The 24,942-nt window shown below is 38.6% G+C and overlaps 1 pseudogene; it reads left to right on the forward strand.

Annotated features, from left to right (window-relative positions):
• The first annotated feature begins 23,668 nt into the window (after positions 1-23,668).
• Positions 23,669-24,355, forward strand: LOC118975227 (60S ribosomal protein L10a-like; annotated as a pseudogene).
• Positions 24,356-24,942: the final 587 nt, after the last annotated feature.

The raw sequence follows: 24,942 nt of genomic DNA on the forward strand, positions 1-24,942 counted from the left end.
CAGAACAGATCAATTTAAGAAGCTGGGGCTAACAAGAAGAGTCTAGCAAACAATGGGAAGACAAAGAAACAATGCCCAAATGAAAGAAAAGGTGGAAGCCTCAGAAAGAATGTTAGATGAAATAGAGGCAAGTCAACTATCAGATATTGAATTCAAAGCACTGGTTATAAAGGAATTCAAGGAGCTCACAATAAGCTACCAGAAACTAGAGGGAGCTACAATGAACTCACTGCAAACTATATCAACATGAAAAAAGAAATAGAAACTACCAGCAAAGGCCAAGGGGAAAGGAAGAATACAATTTCTGAACTGAAGAACAAAGTAGCAGGAATTAAAAGCAGGATCAATGAAGCAGAAGATCAAATCAGCGACTTGGAGGACACAGTAGAAACAATCACCCAGAAAGAGCGAGAAAAGGAAAAGAGGGTCAGAAAAACTGAAGAGGGATTAAGAGAAATGTAAGACAATAAGAAACATAATAATATCTGAATAATAGAAATACCAGAAGGAGAAGAAGAAGAACAAGGGATAGAAAACCTATTTGAAAGAGTAATGATGGAAAACTTCGCTACTTTCATGAGAGATAAAGCCGCACAAATCCAGGAATCACAGAGAGTTTCAATCAAGAAGAACCCAAAGAGTCCCACTTCTAGATATATCATCATTAAAATGGTAAAATTCCAAGATAAAGAGAGACTCTTAAAGGCAGCAAGGGAGAAAAAGGAAGTAACAAACAAGGGAGCGCCAATAAGATTACCTACTGACTTCTCAATGGAAACACTCCAAGCAAGAAGAGAATGGCAAGAAATATTCCAAGTAATGAGAACCAGAGGCCTACAACCAAGACTATTTTACCCAGCAAAACTCTCAATCAAGATAGAAGGCCAAATAAAGAGCATCCAAGACAAAAGAAGTCTAAAAGTATACACCTCCACCAAACCAGCTCTACAAGAAATACTATAAGGACTTCTCTAAGGAAAGGAAGGAAAAGAGAGAGACAGAGAGGAACACAGGTACATAAATGGCAATGAATAAATACCTTTCAATAATAACCTTAAAGGTAAATGGAATAAGTGCTCCCATCAAAAGACATAGAAGCTGAATGGATAAGAAAACATGGCCCACACATATGCTGCCTACAAGAGACCCACCTGAGGACAAAAGACCATCACAGACTAAAAGTGAAAGGATGGAAACAAATTTTCCAAGCAAACGGACAAGAAAAAAAGCCAGGGTAGCAATTCTCATATCACACAAAATAGACTTCAAAAAGGGGGGGGGGCTGTAAAGAGAGACCCAGAAGGTCATTTCAGAATACTCAATGGAAGAATCCACCAAGAAGACATTAACATTGTAAATATATATGCACCCAACATAGGAGCACCCAAATATATAAGAAAAATCCGAGAAGACTTCAAGAAAGATATTGACAGCAACACAATTATACTACGGTATTTTAACACCCCACTGTCAAAAATGGACAGATCTTCCAAACAAAATATCAGCAAAGATATTGAAGCATTAAATGACACACTAGATGAAATGGACTTAACTGATATATATAAAGCCCCTCATCCAAAGAAACTAAATACACATTCTGTTCAAATGCACATGCAACATTTTCAAAGATAGACCACATGATAGGGCACAAAACAAGCCTCAACAAATTCAAGAAAAGTGAAATTGTACCAAGCATTTTCTCTGACCACAAGAGACTGAAATTGAAAACCATCCCAAAAACAAAAAAAAAAAAAACCACCCAAAATCATGAAGACGAAATGGTATGCTATTAAACAATGAATAGGTCAAGAATGAAATTAGGGAAGAAATCAAAAAGTTTCTGGAAACAAATGAAAATGAACTTACAACAACCCAAAACTTATGGGACACAGTGAAGGCAGTCCTGGGAGGGAAGTTCATAGGAATACAGGCTTACCTAAATAACATACAAACATTTCAAACGAATAACCTAACTCTATGCCTGTAAGAACTCAAGGAACAACAACAAAGACAGCCCAGAGCAAGTAGAAGGAAGGAAATAACCAAGATCAGAGCAGAATTAAATGACATAGAGACTAAAAGCACAATTCTAAGGAACAATGAATCGAGGACTTGGTGTTTTGAAAAGATAAACAACATAGACATGCCTTTAAGTAGGCTTATCAAGAAAAGAAGGAAGAGGACACATATAAATACAATCAAAATGAAAGAGGAGAGATTACAACTGATGCCACAGAAATAGAAGAGATTGTAAGAAATTACTATAAAGAACTCTATGCCAAGAATTTTGAATACAGAGGTGAAATGGACGAATTTCTGGAAAAATATAATCTTCCAAAACTCAATGAAAAAGAAGCAGAAAACCTGAACAGGTGAATCACAGCAGATAAAATTGAAGCAATAATAAAAAAACTCCCATAACACAAAAGTCCTGGACCAGATGGTTTCACAGGAGAATTCTACAAAGCATTTAAGGAAGAGCTAACCTTTATCCTTTACAGACTATTCCAAAAATCAAAAGGAGGGAAAACTCTCAAACTCTTTTAATGAAGCCAGCATCATCCTAATTCCAAAATCAGATAGAGACACAATGAAGAATGAAAACCTCAGGCCAATATCCTGATGAACATAGATGCTAAAATCCTCAACAAAATATTAGCAAATCGCATCCAACAATACATCAAAAAGATCACACACCACGACCAAGTGGGATTCATAGCACGGATGCAAGGATGGTTCAATGTTCACAAACCGGTAAATGTAATACATCACATAAACAAAAGCAAAGATGAAAATCACATGATCATATCAATAGATGTGGAAAATATTTTTGATAAGGTAAAACATCCATTTATGATAAAAACACTAAGCAAAGTGGGAATAGAGGGAACATTCCTCAATATAATAAAGGCCATATATGAAAGACCTACAGCCAACATCATACTCAATGGGCAAAAACTAAAATCTTTTCCACTAAGATCAGGAACAAGACAAGGTTGCCCACTTTCACCACTGGTATTCAATATAATATTAGAAGTTATAGCCACAGGAATCAGACAAGAAAAGGAAATAAAAGGCATCCAAATCAGAAAGAAGAAAACAAAACTGTCATTGTTTGCAGATGACATGATAGTGTATATGGAAAATCCTATAGCCTCTACCAAAAAACTGCTCGAACTAATAAATGAATTTGGCAAAACGGCGGATTACAAAATCAATATCCAGAAATCAAAGGCATTTTTGTATACTAACAATGAATCAGCAGAAGCAGAAATCAAGAAAAGAATTCCATTTGATATAGCAAAAATAAAAATGAAATATCTGAGAATAAACCTAACCAAGGAGGTAAGAGACCTGTATGCAGAAAACTACACAACACTGAAGAAAGAAATCAAGGAAGACACAAACGAATAGAAACAAATACCATGTTCATGGATTGGAAGAATTAATATAATCAAAATGTCCATACTACCCAAAGCAATTTACAGATTCAATGCAATACCTATTAAAATACCAAGGGCATATTTCACAGACATAGAAAAAACACTCCAAAAATTTATATGGAACTATAAATGACCGCGAATAGTGCTGCAATTTTCAGAAAGAAGAACAAAGTAGGAGGGATCACAATACCTAAGAGCAAACTGTATTACAAAGCCACTATAATCAAAAGAGCCTGGTACTGTCATAAAAACAGGCACATACACCAATGGAATAGAACAGAGAGCCCAGAAATTAACCTAACTTTTTACAGTCAATTAATATTTGACAAAGGGGGCAGTAACATAAAATGGAGTAAAAATATCCTCTTCAACAAATAGTGTTGGGAGAACTGGACTGCTACGTGCAAAAAAAAATAAAACTTGAGCACTGACTTACACCATACACCAAAATAAATTCAAGGTGAATGAAAGACTTAAATATAAGTTGTGACACCATTAAAGTCCTAAAGGAGAACATTGGCAGGAAAATATCAGATATTTCACACAGCAACATTTTTTCTGACATGTCCCCTAGAGCAAGGGAAATAAAGAAAAGGATAAACAAATGGGATCTCATAAAAATAAAGAGCGTCTGCATAGCTAAAGAAAACAGTATTAAAATAAAAAGACAACCAACTGTATGGGAAAACATATTTGCCAATTATACCTCAGACAAAGGTTTAATTTTTTCCAATTTTGTATTTAATTATTTTTCAAGTACAGTTTTCTATCTATTACTCCCATCCAATCGCACCCCCGTGCTCCCCCCTCCCTCCCATTTCCACCCTTCTAGGTTGTTCTCCATGTATCCTTTATATATGTTCCTCTAAATCCCTCCCCTATTTCCCCTGAAATTCCCTCCCCTCTCCCCTCTGGTCACTGTCAGCCTGTTCTCTATTTCAGTGTCTTTGGTTATATTTTTCTTGCTTCTTTGTTTAGTTGTTTAGCTTCCTGTTAAAGGTCAGATCATATGGTATTTGTCCTTCAACACCTCGCTTATTTCACTCAGCATAATGCTTTCCAGTTCCATCCATGATGTTGCAAAAGGTAGGAGCTCCTTCTTTCTTTCTGCAGCATAAAATTCCATTGTGTGAATGCACCATAGTTTTTTGATCCATTCATTTACTGACTGGCACCTAGGTTGCTTCAAACTCTTGGCTATTGTAAATTGTGCTGTTATGAACATTGGGGTGCATAGGTTCTTTGGGAGTGGTGTTTTAGAGTTCTTAGGATACAATCCTAGCAGTGGAATTGCTGGGTCAAAAGGCAAGTCCAATTTTAGTTTTCTGAGAAAATTCTATACTGTTTTCCATAATGGTTGTACCAGTCTGCAATCCCACCAACAGTGGACCAGAGTCCCCTTTTCCCCGTACCCTCTCCAATATTTGTTGTTTATTGCTTTGTTTATGATAGCCATTCTCACCAGTGTAAAGTGGTATCTCATTGTGCTTTTAATTTGCATCTCTCTGATAGCAAGAGATATTGAGCATCTCTTCATGTGTCTCTGAATCCTCTGTATGTCCTCCTTGCAGAAGTGTCTGTTCAAGTCCTTTCCCCATTTTTAATTGGGTTAGTTGTCTTCTTAGAGTGAAGTCGTGTGAGTTCTTTGTATATTTTGGAGATTAAACCTTTGTCTGAGGTATCATTGGCAAATATGTTTTCCCATACAGTGGTTGTCTTTTTATTTAAATGCTGTTTTCTTTAGCTGCACAAAAGCTTTTTACTTTGATGAGATCCCACTTGTTTATTCTTTCCTTTATATTCCTTGCTCTAGGTGATATATCAGTAAAAATGTTGCTGCGTGAAATATCTGATATTTTCATGCCAATGTTCTCTAGCACTTTAATGGTGTCATGGCTTATATTTAAGTCTTTCATTCACCTTGAATTTATTTTGGTGTATGATGTAAGTTGGTGCTCGAGTTTCATTGTTTTTGCATGTAGCTGTCCAGTTCTCCCAACACCATTTGTTGAATAGGCTATCTTTACCCCATTTTATGTTACTGCCCCCTTTGTTGAATATTAATTGACTGTAGAGAGTTGGGTTTATTTCTGTGTTCTCTATACTGTTCCATTGGTCTCTATGCCTGTTTTTATGACAGTACCAGGCTGTTTTGATTACAATGGCCTTGTAATACAGTTTGAAATCAGGTATTATGATCCCTCCTACTTTGTTCTTCTTTATTAACACTGCAGCTGCTATTCGGGGTCTTTTATGATTCCATAAAAATTTTTGAAGTGTTTCTTCTATGTCTGTGAAATATGCCATTGGTACTTTAATAGGTATTGCATTGAATCTGTAAATTGCTTTGGATAGTATGGGCATTTTGATGATGTTAATTCTTCCAATCCATGCACACGGTATATGTTTCCATTTGTTTGTGTCTTCCTTGAATTCTTTCTTCAGTGTTGTGTAGTTTTCTGCATACAGGTCTTTTACCTCCTTGATTTGATTTATTCACAGATATTTTATTTTTGTTTTTGCTATATCAAATGGGATTTTTTTCTTGATTTCTGCTTCTGCTGATTCATTGTTAATATACAAAAATGCTGTTGATTTCTGGATATTGACTTTGTATCCCGCTGTTTTGCCAAATTCATTTATTAGTTCGAGCAGTTTTTTGGTAGAGGCTATAGGATTTTCCATGTACACTATCATGTCATCTGCAAACAATGACAGTTTTGTTTCCTCCTTTCCCATTTTGGATGCTTTTTATTTCCTTTTCTTGCCTAATCACTGAGGCTAAAACTCCCAATACTACATTAAATAAAAGTGGTGAAAGTGGACAACCTTATCTTGTTCCTGATCTTAGTGGAAAAAATTTTAGTTTTTGCCCATTGACTATGATATTGGCTGTAGGTCTTTCATATATGGCCTTTATTACATTGAGGAATGCTCCCTCTATTCCCACTTTGCTGAGTACCATTACAAATGGCTGTTGTACGTTATCAAAAGCTTTTTCCGCATCTATTGATATGACCATGTGGTTTTTGTCTTTGCTTTTGTTTATGTGGTGTATTACATTTACTGATTTGCTGATATTGAACCATCTTTGCATCCCTGGGATGAATCTCACTTGGTCGTGGTGTATGATCTTTTTGATGTATTGTTGGATGCGATTTGCCAATATTTTCTTGAGGATTTTAGCATCTATGTTCATCAGCGATACTGGCCTGAGGTTTTCATTCTTCATTGTGTCTCTATCTGATTTTGGAATTAGGATGATGGTGGCATCATAAAAAGAGCTTGGGAGTTTCCCATCATTTTGGATTTTTTGGAATAATCTGTGAAGAATAGGGGTTAGCTCTTCCTTAAACGCTTTGTAGAATTCTCCTGTGAAACCATCTGGTCCGGGGCTTTTGTGTGATGGGAGTTTTTTGATTACTGCTTCAATTTCATTTGCTTTTATTGGTCTGTTCAGGCTTTCTATTTCTTCTTCATTAAGTTTTGGAAGATTATTTTTTCTAGAAATGTGTCCATTTCACCTAGGTTTTCCAATTTCTTGGCATACAGTTCTGCATAGTAATTTCTTAAACTCCCTTCTATTTCTGTGGTATCAGTTGTAATTTCTCCTCTTTCATTTCTGATTGTGTTTATTTGGGTCTTCTCTCTTCTTTTCTTGATGAGCCTACTTAAAGTCTTGTCTATTTTGTTTATCTTTTAAAAAAACCAACTCTTGGATTCATTGATCCTTAGAATTGTGCTTTTAGTCTCTATGTCATTTAATTCTGCTCTGATGTTGGTTATTTCCTTACTTGTACTTGCTCTGGGCTGTCTTTGTTGTTGTTCTTCGAGTTCTTGCAGGCGTCGGGTTAGGTTGTTTGTTTGAAATATTTCTATCTTCTTTAGGTAAGCCTGTATTGCTATGAACTTCCCTCTCAGGACTGCCTTTGCTGTGTCCCATAAGTTTTCGGTTCTTGTGAGTTCATTTTCATTTGTTTCCAGAAACTTTTTGATTTCTTCCCTAATTTCATTCTTGACCCATTCATTGTTTAATAGCATACCATTTCGTCTTCATGATTTTGGGTGTTTTGGTTTTTTTCCTGTGGGGTTGGTTTCTAATTTCAGTGCCTTGTGGTCAGAGAAAATGCTTGGTATTCAATTTCCTTGAATTTGTTGAGGCTCGTTTTGTGCCCTATCATGTGGTCTATCTTTGAAAATGTTGCATGTGCATTTGAAAAGAATGTGTATTTAGCTTCTTTGGGATGAAGGGCTCTATATATATCAGTCAAGTCCATTTCATCTAGGGTGTTGTTTAGTGCAGGTATATCTTTGTTGATATTTTGTTTGGAAGATCTGTCCATTTTTGATAGTGGGGTGTTAAAATCCCGTACTATAATTGTGTTTCTGTCAATATCTTTCTTGAAGTCTTCTAGGATTTTTACTTACATATTTGGGTGCTCGTATGTTGGGTGCATATATATTTATGATGTTAATGTCTTCTTGGTGGATTCTTCCCTTTGGTATTATGAAGTGACCCTCTTGGTCTCTCTTTATGGCCCTGTTTTTGAAGTCTATTTTGTCTGATATGAGAATTGCTACCCTGGCTTTTTTTTCTTGTCCATTTACTTGGAAAATTTGTTTCCATCTTTTCACTTTTTGTCTGTTATGGTCTTTTGTCCTGAGGTGGGTCTCTTGTAGGCTGCATATGTGTGGGTCATGCTTTCTTATCCATTCAGCTCTTCTATGTCTTTTAATTGGTGCATTTAATCCATTTACGTTTAAGGTTATTATTGAAAGGTACTTATTCATTGCCATTTATGTACCAGAGTTCCTCTCCGTCTCTCTCTTTTCCTTCCTTTCCTTAAAGCAGCCCTTTTAGTATTTCTTGTAGAGCTGGTTTGGTGGAGGCATATTCATTTAGACTTCTTTTGTCTTGGAAGATCTTTATTTGGCCTTCTATCTTGATTGAGAGCTTTGCTGGGTAAAGTAGCCTTGATTGTAGGCCTCTGGTTCTCATTACTTGAAATATTTCTTGACATTCTCTTCTTGCTTGGAGTGGTTCCATTGAGAAGTCAGTAGCTAACCTGATTTGGGCTCCCTTTTATGTTACTTCCTTTTTCTCCCTTGCTGCCTTAAAGATTCTCTCTTCGTGTTGGAATTTTGCCATTTTACTGATGATGTGTCTTGAAGTGGGCGTCTTTGTGTTCCTCTTGAATGGGAGTCTCTGTGATTCCTGGATTGTTGTAACTTTTTCTCTCATCAAATTAGGAAAGTTTTCCATCATTACTCTTTCAAATAGGTTTTCTATCCCCTGTTCTTTCTCTTCTCCTTCTGGTATTCCTATTATTCAGGTATTATTACGTTTCATATTATCTTGCATTTGTCTTAGTTCCTCTTCATTCTTTTTGAGCCTCTTATCCCTTTCTTGCTCTTTCTGGGTGATTCTTTCTACTGTGTCCTCCAAGTCACTGATTTGATGTTCTGCCTCATCGATCCTGCTTTTCATTCCTTCTACTGTGTTTTTCAGTTCTGAAATGGTATTGTTTATTTCCTCTTTTCCTTTCCTGATAGTTTCTATTTCCTTTTTCATGTTGATATAGTTTGCGGAGAGCTCATTGTAGCTCCTCTCTAGTTTCTGGTAACTCCCCTCTAGTTTCTGGTAGCTCATTGTGAGCTCTTTGAATTTCCTGATAACTAGTGCTTTGAATTCAATTGCTGATAGCTGACTTGCCTCTCTTTCACCTGACATTATTTCTGAGACTTCCACCTTTTCTTTCATTTGGTCATTGTTTCTTTTTCTTCCCATTGCTTATCAGACTCTTCTTGTTAGCTTCGGCTTCTTAAATTGATCTCTTCTGACTCTGTAGGTTTATGGTGTGAACTTCTGTGGTAGAATAACTGTGAAATTCAGTGGTGCAGTCTCCTGCAGGTATCTTGATATTCTCCACTTCCACCTACTCCTTTCTTTGTGCGTGTGTGAGCAGCTGGAGGGGGAGGCAATATGGTTTATGACAGCAGGAGAGTACTGTATGATATTTACAGTCACAGCTGGTAGAGAAGAGATAGAAGATCTTTAGGCTCTATACAGTGTTAACTGTAATCTTCAACCCAATTTGCCCCCTTTAAGAAAGGATAGACAAAAGGTAAGTCTCTTGTTGGGGAGGGAAGGTTTTTGAGTTGTAGCTAGAAAGCAGTGAGGTGTCGGGTGGTCAGATTTTGAGGTAAGGTGAGAGTAAAGAATAGTAAATAGACATAGCGTGTGAGCAAGTAGAGTTAATCACTACAGTAATAGAATTCAGGAACCTATAAAGTGGGCTAAGACCTGAGAGGTGTGTTGTGAAGTATTTACAGTGGTATAGAAAGCAACAAACAAACAAACACACACCCAAAAAATGGGAAGAGAAGTGAGGAAAAAGCAGAATGTTTGGGGTGAAAGGAAGAAGGACTAAAACAGGAAAAAAGAAAGGAGAGGAACAGAGTACTGAAAGATGCGGCAACAATAAAATTAAAAAATATATACGATTACTGAAAAAAGTTTTAAAAATAGTTTAAAAAAATCCTTCCTCGTTGGTTTAAAACTGTCCAATCCGGTTTTTCTGGTTTCGGCAGGACCCCTCTGTGGGCTGCGTTGTAGGTCCAGGTGCACACCTGTCTGCCCACCAGCCAGGGTATCAGACTGGGGTGCGGGCACCCGCCCACCCGGCAGGCTGCCCTGGGTCCCACGGGATCTGGTACTGGTCCTTCCCAGTCCTGTGGCTGGGTGAGAAGCAAGTCAAGCTGCCTTCAGAGGGGAACACCTCAGCACTTTCCAATAAAAACGTCTCCAGAAAGCCTGCCTCTCAGCCCAGCCCAATCCCCAACCTGACTGGTTAGGACAATGCTCCTCTCAAATTTCCTGGGCTGGCAGGCTGGTGGGTTGGCGACCACAGAGATTGCAACTGAATATGGCCCCCTGTCCTTGCCACCCTCCCTGCACACCTAGGCAGACAGGTCTCTGCCACCCAGCCCTGCCTAGATGGTTAGGGAGGGAGCCAGCTCTTCCAAGGACCCCGCAGCTGGCCCAATGATCCACTGGGTGCTGGGCTCCCGATGAGTCCTCTGTGGCAGACGCCCCAACGCTGGCCATAGACAGAAGCCTCTGGGCCCTGGAAGCTGTGGCAGAAGCAGCTCCAAGGTCTTTATGCTCCGGCCAATGGCTGGTGGTCCTGCCGCTGCTGCTTTTGACTCCACTCTGGGGTGCCTGGCTCCCTAGGACAGCTGGCCCTGCCGCTGCCGCTTTTGTCTTTACTCACAGGTGCCGGGCTCCCGATGAATCCTCTGTGGCAGAATCCTCTGCGCCCCTGTCGCTGGGCGCAGGCAGAAGCCTCTGGGCCCCGATGGCTTCGGCAGCTGTGGCTCTGAGGTCTTTAATGCCGGCCAATGGCTACCGTCCCGCCGCCGAAGCTGCTGCCACCACTGCTGCTGCCACCACCGCCTCTGCCCTTGACTTTACTCAGGGTTGCCGGGCTCCCAATGAGTTCTCCATGGCAGACGCCCCTGTCGCTGGGCACAGACGGAAGGAAGCCTCTGGGCTCCGACTGCTGCAGCAGCCGCGGCTCCGAGGTCTTTTCGCGCTGGCCAATGGCTGTTGCCGGCCTGGCCGCCTCCATCCTTATTTGCGTCCCTGAGACCCCAACCACCTGTAGCTGTCTGGTTCTTCACTATCTCTGGTCTCTTATTTTCATAAATGCTGGGGAATTGTTGGTTGGGGAATTGACTGCGCTGTTCTTCAGTATCTGTCAGGATTTCCTCCCAGGGGTACGAGAACTGGATTCGCTCCGTCCTACTCCACCGCCATTTTCTTAGGAATCCTCTCAGACAAAGGTTTAATCTCCAAAATATACAAAGAACTCACATGACTTTACTCTAAGAAGACAACTAACCCAATTAAAAATGGGAAAGGACTTGAACAGACACTTCTCCAAGAAGGACATACAGAGGATCCAGAGGCACATGAAAAGATGCTCAGTATCGCTAACCATCAGAGAGTTGCAAGTTAAAACCACAATGGGATAGATAGCACTCTACACCGGTCAGAATGGCTATCATAAACTAAGCAACAAACAACAAATGTTGGAGAGGTTGTGAGGAAAAGGGGACCCTAGTTCACTGTTGGTGGGATTGCAGACTGGTACAACCATTATGGAAAACAATATGGAATTTTCTCAGAAAACTAGAAATGGGCCTGCCTTTTGACCCAGCAATTCCACTGCTAGGATTATATCCAAAGAACCCTAAAACACCAATCCCAAAGATCCTATGCATGCCAATGTTCATAGCAGCACAATTTACCATAGCCAAGAGTTTGAAGCAACCTAGGTGCTCATTAGTAAATGAATGGATCAAAAAATTATGGTATATATGCACAATGGAATTCTATGCAGCAGAAAGAAAGAAGGAGCTCTTACCCTTTGCAATAGCATGGATGGAACTGTAAAGCATTATGCTGAGTGAAATAAGCCAGGTGTTGAAAGACACATATTATATGATCTCACCTTTGACAGGAAGCTAAACAACAAACCAAACTAGCAAGCAAAATGAAAACAAAGATGTTCCGTCCCGCGGAACAGTCAACTGGGGTCCTGAGTCTACCTGAAACGGATGAATAGGGATGGGAACAAGAGGTGCGAAGAAAGGCAGCAAGACAAAGGATTCTGATCAAGCTGCAAATTTTATTTTGAGCGGGGCTGTTATATAGGGGCAGGGGAAAAGGGGAAGTGGTTCTAATAGGTTGTCCTGTGCATGCTCACTGCATGCTCTTAGCGACGGTTGGTGGGTGGGCACGTGATCAGCATCTTGATTGGTAGTTAATACTCGTGATCCAGGGATGCCCCCAAGGGTGGGGCCACCTGGCTCGGCTGCAATATCCTGTTTGGGTTGCCTCAGCCAAGCTCTCCTGGTGCGATCTTCTTGATAGATCGCATCCGCCGTCTTTAGGCCCCGACACAAAGACACTGAAATAGAGAACGGGGGAAAGTGACCAGAGTGGAGAGGGGAGGGAATTTCAGGGTGGAAAGGGGAGAGATTTAGAGGAACTAGTATAAAGGACACATGGACAACAACTAAGGGGGCTGGAAATGGGAGGGAGGTGGGGAGCATGGGGGAGTGGGCTGGGATGGGAGTAGTAGACTGAAAACTGTACTTGAAAAATAATTAAATAAAAAATAAATAAATAAAAGAATGACTCAAGGATATTATACAGGAGGGTAAAAATTGTCTTTGCACGTATGTATGTACATATACTCTTGCGTTCTCTGTTCTCCCTCTCTGTCTCTCTCTCTGTCTCTGTCTCTGTCTCTCTGTCTCTCTCTCTCTCTCTCTCTCTCTCTATATATATATACACATAACTTGTAGGTGCAAAGTTATATTGCACCTATATATAATTGCATTTGTATATAGGTGCAAAGTTATATTGCACCTATATATAATTGCATTTGTATATTGCACCTATATATAATTGTATTTGTATCTGTAGTTGAATAGTTTTATATAGACATGTATATGGTTGAACAGTTATACATAATTATATACATAGTTAAATAGTTGTATGCACCTGATGTATGTTTACTTTAATAGTTGTATATTTGGTGTAATAGTTGTATATAGCTGCTATATACTAGTTGTTTATAGTTGGATATGTAGTTGAGTAATTGTATATACCTGTACATGCTGTTCAATAGTTGTGAATATCTATACATTTATTTACAGAGTTGCAGATAGTTGTATCTATAAATTAATAGTTATATATAGCTGCTATATATTAAGTTGAATAGTTGTATATATAGTTGAATAGTTGTACACAGCTGCATATATGGTTGTATATTGTATATAACAGTGTGTATGGTTGAAAAGTTTTAGACTTCTGTGCAAGATGGAAGTATAGATAGATGCACTTTGCATCCTTGCTCAACCAAAAGAAAGACAACAACAAATTTAAAAAAAATAGTAATCAGAACTGCCAGAAAATCAAATGGTAGGAAAGTCCAACAACCAAGGAGTTAAAGAAGAAATTCATCCAGACCAGTAGGAGGGGCAGAGACAGGCAACTAGGGTGGAGAGGACTTGTGCAGCAAGGCAGAGGCTAGAGGACTGAGCAAGGTGGTGGCTGGCAGAGTGGGTGGTCCCACATTTGTGTGTGAATAAACCAGGAGGAACAACTGGGAGCAAGACAGACTATACAACCCAGGGTTCCGGTATGGGGAAATAAAGCCTCAAAACCTCTGACTGAAAAAACTAATGGGGGTGAGAGTGGCAGGAGAAATTCCTGGCCTCACAGGATAGTTCATTGGAGAGACCCACAGCATCCTAGAACATACACAAACTCGCCCACCTAGGTATCAGCACCAGAAGGGGCCAATTTGGGCATTGTTTCATCTCAGACCCCTCCCCCACATACAATGCCACAATGCAGCCACCGGTGGGTAGCCCTGTCCTGGTGAATACCTAAGGCTCTGCCCCATACTACATAACAAGCACACCAAGACCAAAAAATATGGCCCAAATGAAAGAACAGATCAAAGCTCCAGAAAAAAATACAACTAAGTGGTGAAGAGATAGCCAACCTATCAGATGCAGAGTTCAAAACACTGGTAATCAGGATGCTCACAGAAATGGTTGAGAGTAGTTACAAAATAGAGGAAAAAATGAAGGCTATGAAAAGTGAAATAAAGGAAAATGTACAGGGGGCCAACAGTGAAGGAAAGGAAACAGGTATTCAAATCAGCAGTTTGGAGAGGAAGGAAGAAATAAACATTCAACCAGAACAGAATGAAGAAACAAGAATGCAATAAAATGAGGAGAGGCTTAAGAACCTCTGGGACAACTTTAGCTTTCCAACATCTGAATCATGGGGATGCCAGAGAAAAGAAAGAACAATAAATTGAAAACTTATTTAAAAACATAATGAAGAATTTCCCCAATCTGGCAAAGGAAATAGACTTTTGGGAAGTCCAGGAAGCTCAGAGAGTCTCAAGGAAGCACACACCAAAGAACATCATAATTAAATTACCCAAGATTAAAGATAAGGAGAGAATCTTAAAAGCAGCAGGAGAAAAGGAGGCATTTGCTTACAAAGGAGTTCCTACAAGACTATTAGTTGATTTCTCAAAAGAAACCTTGCAGGCAAGAAGGGGCTGAAAAGAAGTATTCCAAGTCATGAAAGGTAAGAACCTACATCCAAGATTACTCTATCCAACAAAGCTATCATTTAGAATGGGAGGGCAGGTAAAGTACCTCCCAGATAAGGTCAAATTAAAGGAGTTCATCATCACCAAGGAGTTCATATAGTTCATTACTATATGAAATGTTAAAGGGACTTATCCAAGAAAAAGATAAATACAAACAGTAAGATGACAACAAACTCACAACTATCAAAATTTAACCTAAAAAAATGAAAGCAAAAACCAAAATGAACTAGGCAAACAACTACAACAGGAACAGATTCATAGAAATAAAGATCACATGGAGCATTAGCAGCTGGGAGGGGGCGAGGGGAGATTGGGGTAAAAGGTACAGGGAATAAGAAGCATAATTGGTAGGTACAAAATAGGCAGGGGGAGGTTAAGAATAGTATAGGAAATGGAGAAGCAAAAAAAACTTATATGTATGACCCATGTATATGAACTAAGGTGGGGGAATGGTGGTGGGAGGGGAGTACAAAGCAGAGGGGAATAAAGTGGGGAAGAAAGAGACAATTGTAATAGCATAATCAATATAATGTATTTTAAAAAGGAAAGAAAAAAGTTTTAGATAGTTGTACACAGTTAAATAGTTGTATATAACTACTACATTTGCACAATTATATAAAACTGTACATGTAACTGAATGATTGAGCATAGCTGCTATATAGTAGAATAGTTTTATGTATTGTATATATGATTAAATATTGTATAGGGTTGTATATAATGTTTAATAGTTGTTTTTAAATGCTGTATATTTAGTTTAAGAGTTGTATGGTGGTACATGTAGATGAATAGTTGTATATATGGTGCAATAGTTATGTATAGCTGGGTTTATAGTTGAATAGTTGTTATAGCAACTATATATTTAGTTGAATAGTTATATATAACTGCATATATAAACAGTTATATACAACTGTTCATCTATATAGTTGAATGTTGTATATAGATGTATATTTTTGAATAGTCATATGTAGATGTATATGTGGACGAATAGATGTATAGAGCTGTAAATAGTTAAGGTGTTGTATATATTTGTATGTAGAGTTGAATGGTTGAATATAGATACAATATATAGTTGAACATAGCAAGATATATTTTCAAATAGCTGTATACAGCCATATATGTAGTTAAATAGTTGTATATAGCTGTATATTTATTATAACAGTTGTATAGTTAAAGAGTAGTATTCAGTTGTATGAGTAGTTGAATGTGTAGTTCTAAGTAGTTGTTATAGGGTTGAATAGTAATATATAGTACTATAAATAGTTGAATTGCTGTATATACCTGGGTATATTGTTGAATACTTGTATATAGCTTGACATATAGTGAATAGTTGTATGTATCTGAATATAAGGTTGATTGGGGGGAGCTCCACCCACAGAGCCCCCACCATCCACCACGGACGAAAATAAGTCTACCAAGACATGCTCTGCTTAAGGAGGCAAGGTGGCCGATCTCTCAAAGGAGAAGGGCCAGGAGCCTTTTCCTCAATGGGCTTTTACTGGGTTTAATTTGCACGGGAATATAGGTAAATCATTGTTAGGCAGTAAGGATCAAACAATAGATAACGTGCAAAGAACTATGAGGTCTTATTCTGAGTCAGGGTCAGTTAGCTAAAGGGCTGTAAAACTTTGGCTAACAAACTGATTTCATTCTTGGACCCTTATCATTTAAATTGAGGGCATTCTTAGCAAAGCAGGTTTCACAGGATTTTATGTATTCTTTTTTAGGCCTGATCACCCTGGGGAAACACCCGTTTCTGCCCAGGGCTGCACCAAACCTCCAGCACTGCTTCAGGCTTAAGTCAGGCAGGGGAAGTAAGGCAGCCAAGACATTAGGGGACTCCTTGCAGACAGAATGAGGACACAGGCTATGTTAAAGCTGAGGGGCGAGTGTCCATCAATCCCTTTTCCTACAGTCCCCCAAGTCCTTCCCTGAGGGCCCCTTCATGACCTCATATGTCTTAGGTCACCCCTCCCTTGAGGAATCTTCCCCATCATTTGCTAACTGGTCATCCACTTGGGGCTAAGCAGGGTAGAGTAAAACGGGGCAGAGGTGGTGCCCCTGCTGGGGAAATAAACTTTGTCTTCTTAGTGGTTTAGGGTCCCAAGGTCCTTTACTCAGCCTTAACCATGGGGGGTTACAGCTTCTGAATCCAGGCAGGGCAGTTCCCAACAGTTGATTAGTTATATGTCTGTATAAAGTGCTTGAGGAGTTGTGTATAGATCTACACTTAATTGAATAGTTGTATGTAGTTATATATGGACTTGTATAGGCATTTGTAGCTGTTATTTATGTAGTCGGATAATTATATATAGCTGTATATATGGTTGAAATGTTGTATGTGTGATAAGACTGTTCTATGTATGATAGTTATGTGTATTTTTAATAGTTGTACATAGCTACTGTATATTTAGTTGCATTTTCTTATATAGCTGTATATAAAGTTAAATTATTTTATATAGATATATATAGTTGAATAGTTGCATATAGTTGCATGTATCATTTAATAGCTACACATAGTTGTATATAGGGTTGAATAGTTGTATACAACCCTTGTATATTTTATTGAATAATTCTATATAATTGTGTATATGATTGAATAGATGTACATAGCTGTATATTAGATGAACAGTTGTATAGTTAAATTGTTGGTTGAATAGTTGTATAAACAATTGAACAGTGTGTATTACTGCTGTATATTTAGTTGAATAGCTGTGTATAATGTGGAATACTTGTCTACAGCTGTATACATAATTTAATAACTATATGTGAGGTTGATTAGTTGTATATAGCTGTATATATAGTTGAAAGGATTTATATAGTTATATGTATTGCTGAATAGTTATGTAGTTGTTTATAGAATTAAATAGTAGTATATAACTGTTACTTTTAGTTGAATAATTGAATATAGTTTTACACATATTAGAATAATTGTACCTGGTTGTATATAGTTGCATAAGTAGTTGAATATTTGTATACATTAGCTATGTATTTAGTTAAATAGTTATATATGTTTATGTATATAGTTGAATACTTATATATAGATGTATATATAGTTGAATAGTTGCATATAGCTGTATATATAGTTGATAAAGTACATATAATTGTATATATGGTTGAATAGTTGTATATCATTTTTGTACAAGGCCTGAGAAAATACTCTGAGACTGAGAACCTAGTTTTGTAAGCAGAGGGCAAGGAAAGACCAAATGAAGCTGTCTACTCCAGTATTGTTATTAATAGAGCTTCTTAAGAGAAACTTACATAAGAGGCAATGTCTTGGGCAGGTGCAAGATGAAACAGATGCCTGCACTGCTTGGCAGACACCAATAAATTATACAGAGTAAAGGAGAGTTGGGAGGTTAGTCATGGGCACTAGCATGTGAATACTCCCGGTATGGGAAATTACATTATATGCTTGACTAGGTCAGAAAAACAGCCTGTTACAGGAACCAGCACATAGCAAGAGGCAAGTGAAGTGTGCTTATTTACATCAGAATAAATATCAGTTTATGTTCAGACAGTCTTTAAGTAGGGCTTACAGAAAACAAGTTCCAGTCTGGCTTGATTCCAGGTTGCAGGACAGACAATAGTAACATTATGGAATAATCTCTCATTCACATACATGTAGTGAAATAGTTGTGTATAATTATCGATATGTTTCAATAGTTGCATATAACTCTATTTATACTTGTATAATTATATATAGTTTAAACTGTACATTCACTGTAATCATTGAATGTAGTTAAATAATTGTATACAGCTGTATATGTAGTTGCACAGTGGTATATAGTTGTATAAAAAGGAGAATACTTATATGTAGCACTGTGGGTAGTTGAATAGTTGTATATAACATATGTGGTTGAATAGTTGAATGTGATTGTGTAGATATAGTTTAATAGTTACATAGAGTAGCTGTATATGTGGTTGAACAGTTGTATATAAGTGTGCAAATATATATGTAGTTAAATAGTTGTATATATGGTGGAATAGTTTATTATTGTATATATAGTTGAAGATGTGTATATTGTTGTATACATGGCTGAGTACTTGTATATAATTGTATATAGAGTTGAATAGTTATATATTGCTGTTGTTTGTTTAGTTGAAAAATGGCATATAGCTGTATATAGGGTTGAAAAGTTGCATGTAGTTGCAAATATGGTTGAATATAGTTGTATATATTGTTGAATAGTTATATATATATTGATAGCTGTATTTGTGGTTGAATAGATTTATATTGCTTTATAGATGGTGAAATAGTTATGTATAGTTGTACATATAGCTGAAAAGCTGTTTATAGCATCTTTATCTTTAGTAAAATAATTGTATATAACTGTGTATATAAAGATGAACTGTTTTATATAGCTATATATATAGTTGAATAGTTGCGTATAGTTGTATATTGTCCAATAGTCATATATATGTGTGTTAAAATACTTGCATAAAGTTTTAAATAGTTGAATAGTTGTTTATACTTGTAGATATCATTGAATGGTTGTATACAGCTGCAGTATATTTAGTTGAATAATTTTATTTATTTTTCAAAGATTTTATTTATTTATTTTTAGAGAGAGGGTAAGGGAGAGAGAAAGAGAGGAAGAGAAACATCAATGTGTGGTTGTCTCTTGCACAGCCCCTACTGGAGACCTGGCCTGCAACTCAGGCATGTGCCCTGACTGAGAATCAAGCTGGAGACCCTTTGGTTCGCACACCTGTGCTCAATCCAGGCTTGAGCTACACCAGCCAGGGCTAGCTGAATAATTTTATATAGCAGTATATATAGTGGAACAGTTGCATATGGCTGTATATGTGGTTAAATGGTTGTATTTAGCTGTATAAGTTTGGCTTAATAGTTGTATATTTATGTATATTAGTTTCAAGAGTTGTATGTAGTTGTATATAGGCTTAAATAATTATATATAGCTATTGAATATTTAATTGAATAATTGTCTATAACTTGAAGATGTGTATAGTTGTATAAATAGTTAGATTGTTTTATATATGAGTGGTGACCCCCCAAAAAACAAAATCGGAATTATCCTCTGGAGGATGGGCCCCTTGTAGTACAGCTTTCCCCCACTACATGAATGCTCTCGAAACCCATCTGTATCAGCTGGTGTTGTTGTGAGAGGCTGCATTCAGGTTCAGTGAACTTTTATTGAAGACTTTTCAATATTTTTGCCCATTTCAGGATGGGTGATTTACGAGTACACCTGCACACATCACACCAAGTATTGCGCAGTTTTTGACCAAAAATGGCATGACATCCATGCCCCACCCTCCCTATTCACCTGATCTTGACTGAGTGACTATTTTGTTTTTTGTGTGTGTTTTTTTAAATTTATTTTTTATTTAATTCTTGTTCAAGTACAGTTCTCTGTCTTATATTTCCAGCCCTGCCCGCCCCCCGCCCAGTGCTCCCCACCTCCCTCCCATTTCCGCCCCCCACCTTAGTTATTGTCCATGTGTCCTTTACACTTCTTCATGTGAGTCCATCCCCTTTTCCCCTATGATTCTCTCCCCTCTCCCCTCTGGACCCTGTCAGCCTATTCCATATTTGAGTGTCATTGATCATATTTTGCTTGCTTATTTGTTTTGTTGTTTAGATTCCTCTTAATGGTGATATCATATGGTATTTGTCTTTCACTGCCTGGCTTATTTCGCTCAGCATAATGCTTTCCAGTTCCATCCATGATGTTGCAAAGGGTAGGAGCTCCTTCTTCCTTTCTGCAGCATAGAATTCCATTGTGTAAATGTACCATAGCTTTTTGATCCAGTCATTTACTGATGGGCATCTAGGTTGCTTCCAACTCTTGGCTATCGTAAATTGTGCTGCTGTGAACATCGGGGTGCATAGGTTCTTTTGGATTGGTGTTTCAGGGTTCTTAGGATATACTTCTAATAGTGGAATGGCTGGGTCAAAAGGCAGGCCCATTTCTAGTTTTCTTAGAAAATTCCATACTGTTTTCCATAGTGGTTGTACCAGTCTGCAATCCCACCAACAGTGAACTAGGGTCCCCTTTTTCCCACAACCTCTCCAGCACTTGTTGTTTGTTTCTTTGTTTAGGATAGCCATTCTGACTGGTGTTAAGTGGTATCTCATTGTGGTTTTAATTTGCATCTCTGATAGCTAGTGATATCAAGCATCTTTTCATGTGTCTCTGGATCCTCTGTATGTCCTCCTTGGAGAAATGTCTGTGAGTGACTATTTTGGATGAAAAAAGTCCTCAAAGGGCTCACTTGTATTCAAAAGCACCTATGGACCCAATGTTCATAGCAGCACAATTTACAATGGCCTAGTGCTTGTAACAGCCTAAGTGCCCATCAGTAAGTAAGTGGATTAGAAAACAGTGGCAGGTTTACACAATAGAATACTACAGAGCAGAAAAGAAAGAAGGAGCTCTACTCTTCCTGACAGCATGGATGGGACTGAAGAACATTATTCAAAGGGAAATAAGCCAGGTGGTGATAGACAAATACCACATGTTCTCACCTACAAGTGGAGCTTAATCAACAAGACAAACAAGTAAGCAGAATAGAACCAGAGCCATTGAAATAACAAACAAACTGACAGCAACCAGAGGGGAGGGAAAGATAGATAATGGGGAGGAATAAAGAAGTGTGTCTCTTGCGAGTCCCGCTTGGGGAGGAGGAGTGGGCTGTGGCCAGTTTCTCAGGGGAGACAAAGGCTAGCAGCAGCTAGTTTCTCCGAGGAGAAAAAGGCCCTGAGTCCCCCGCTCCATAGCCTTTTATTGGGCTGTAATACACAGGAATACAGGGCAGCAAGGATCAAACAGTAGATAACATTTCAAAGATATCTGAGGGCTTCAGAGTCTGAGTCAGTGTCTGTCAGGAAGAGAGTTGTAGAAACTTTGGGAGACATACTCTTTTCCTCTCGGATCCTTATCATATGAATGAAAGCACTCTTAGCAGAGCAGATTTCACAAGTTTATCAGGAAGTCTTTGTGCTGCCAGAGTTTTCCCAGGGACACACTCTAGCAAGGCAAGGAGCTGCACCTCTGGGGATTAGATCCAGGAAGCACTTCTCTCAGAGAACATGGGGACTCGGGCTTTGACAAAGCTGGGGGCCAGAGTCCATTGCTCTTTGTTGTAGCCACCCCCCATCCAGTCCTTCCATGAAGGCCTCCCAAGTGATCGAGTCTGGCTTCGGTTGCCCCCCACTGTGAGGGGTCTTACCTGTCATTGACTTCCCACCAAGCTTTGGGGGCAGGGAGAGGAACTGAGGCAGTGTTTGCTACCAGAGACAGGCTTTGTCTCCTGTGGCTGGCACTCCAAAGGTCATCCCTTGCCCTTAGCCACAAGGCGTACAGATACAATACCTAAAACCAGGCAAAGCAGTCAACAACAGAGAAGGGCCGTCAAGGAACATGTATAAAGGACACATGGACAAAGACAAGGGTGGGAAGGAGTGAATGTGGGAGGTAGGAGTGGGTACAGGGGGCGAGTAATGGGGAAAAATAGGAACAACTGTAACTGAACAACAGTAATAAAAAAAAGAACCTAACATCTAAAACAAAGTCCTCAAAGGGGAACATTTTGGCAATGTGGAAGAAGTGAAACAAAAAACAGCAGAAGCACTAAAAGGTATCAAAATTGACAAGTTCAAAAACTGTTTTGAGCAGTGGGGAAAAGTCTCTATAGGTGTAGTGCAACAAATGGTGAGTATGTTGAAGGTGACTGAAGTTTAAACATGGAAGAATAACCACACAATTTTTAAATAAATAAATTCCAGTTTTGTGTGTGTTCCCCCTGTATATCTGTATATATTGATGAACAGGTGTATATAGTGGTTAATTAGTTTACATAGCTGTCTATATGGTTGAGAGTTGTATGTAGTAGTATGTATACATAAGTAGTTGTATGAAGTGGTATATTGAGTTGAATACGTGTATATAGCAGTTTTTACTTAGTTGAACTATTGTGTATGTTTCTATAGAGTAGAATAGTTGTATGTACATGTATACATGGTTGAAAAGTGTTTATATTTGTATAAATAAAAAATGCTGTGTGTGTCTTTGTAGATTTAGTTCAACACTTTTATATAAATGTATATGTTGATTAATACTTTTATATAGATGTGCATACAGTTGAATTGTTGCACATAGCTATACATCTGGTTGATAGATGTATATTACTGGGGGCTGCTCTGCCTGGTTCCAAAAATTGTAACTACCTCTCATGGCTAAGGATGAGTGAGTGACCTCTGGAATTTGAGCCACAGGAGACAAAAGCTTGTCTCTGGTAGCAAATGTGGCCTCAGTTTCCTCTCCCTGCCCCCAAAGCATGGTCAGAAGTCAGAAACGGGTAAGACTCCTCACAGTGAGGGGAAACCTAAGCCAGACTTGATCACTTGGGAGGCCATCATGGAAGGACTCGGGGAGTTGCAACAAAGAGTGAGCAACAGACCCTTGCCCCCTGGCTGTGTGACATAGCCAGAGTCCCCACATCCTCTGGGACAAGCACTTCCTGGCTTTAATGCACTTAAGCCTGAAAACCTGATGGGTGTAGCTCCTTGCCTTGCTAGAGCAGATCCAGGGAAATCTGGCAGAAAAAAGAATTCCTAAAAAATCCTGTGAAACCTGCTTTGATAAGAGTGCTTTCATTTATATGTTAAGGGTCCGAGTAGGAAACCCTGAAGTTTCTGAAAACCCCCTTCCTGACAGACTCTGACTCAGACTAAGCCCTCAGATTTCTTTGAAATGTTATGTACTGTTTGATCTTTGCTGCCCTCTATTCCTGTGCATTACAACACAATAAAAGCCCCTGGAGGAAGGGGCTCCAGGCCTTCTTCTTCTGAGAAACTGGTCACCTCTCCTCCCCAAGCAGATCATGTCTTAGTAGTGTTTATTTTCATCTGTGGCGGATGGGGGGACTTGAGGGCAAAGTCGCCCCCACAGTATATAGTTCTATAAATAGTTGAATACTTTTGTATCACTGCTGTATGTTTAGTTTAATAGTTGTGTATACCTCTTTTCTAGTTTTGCGGTTTAAGGAGTTATGAGCAGCAAAGTCTCCCGCAAAACCCTCTAGGAGGCAATGCAGGAAGTCGTGCACAGGAACTAGCCCAAGCACTGGAAGTTTTTGGAGATGTTGGAGCTGCAGATCAGCTTGAACAACTCTGACCCCAAGAAGGACAAATGCTTCTCGGGCACCATCAGACTTAAGTCCACTCCCCACCTCAAGTTCTCCTTGTGTGTTCTGGGAGACCAGCAGCACTGTGATGAGGCTAAGGCCATGAACATCCCGACATGGACATCAAGGTGCTGAAGAAACTCAACAAGAATAAGAATCTGGTCAAGAAGCTGGCCAAGAAGTATAATGCCTTTTTGGTTTCAGAGTCTCTGATCAAGCAGATCCCACGAATCATGGGGCCAGGCCTGAATAAATCTGGCAAGTTCCCTTCCTTGTTGATCCACAATGAGGACATAGTGGCCAAAGTTGATGAAGTCAAATCCACAATTAAGTTCCAGACGAAGAAGGTGCTGTGTCTGGCAGTGGCTGTTGGCCATGTGAAGATGACAGATGATGAGCTTCTGTACGACATTTACTTAGCTGTCAATTTCCTGATGTCACTCCTCATAAAGAACTGGCAGAATGTCTGGGCTTTGTACATCAAAAGCACCATGGGCAAGCCCCAGCGCCTGTACTAAGACATGGGTTAATAAACCATACTGCTACCATTAAGACAAAAAAGGTTGCATATAGCTGTATATTAGTTGAATGCTTGTATATAAACATATAATTAAATACTTGTATGTAGCTGTATATATAGTGGTATATTTGTATATAGTTGTCTATAGAGTTGAATAGTTGTATCTAGTTCTTTTTATTCTAGTTGAATAATTGTATATAATTATATAAATAATTGAATAATGCATAGGTAAATTATATATACTTGAATAGTTGTATATAGCTATATATGTAGCTGAAGACTTATATATAGATGTATGTATAATTTTTTTGTGTGTTGTGAACCTATATAATTATATTAACCAGTGTCACCTCAATAGATTTTTAAATAGACATGCTTATATATAATTTGTTCCCCAAGTAATCAGAACTTTCATGTTCCTGGGTTTAGGATGAGATCTATAAGTAACTTACTACGTTTTCTAAAATGTTTAGTTATCAACTTAAGAAAGGACTAATTGCCAGAAGATTGTTTTTAACTGATTATTTGAAACTTAAAACAATTTCTCAAAGAAACAGTGTTATGAATAGTGGTTTACTTCTAGAATAGTCCATAAAAATCAACTTATCTCACGCTGTAA

The sequence above is a fragment of the Sturnira hondurensis genome, unplaced genomic scaffold (genome assembly GCF_014824575.4).
Source record: "Sturnira hondurensis isolate 20B ecotype Veracruz unplaced genomic scaffold, ASM1482457v3 Scaffold0020184, whole genome shotgun sequence".
Classification (NCBI taxonomy): domain Eukaryota; kingdom Metazoa; phylum Chordata; class Mammalia; order Chiroptera; family Phyllostomidae; genus Sturnira; species Sturnira hondurensis.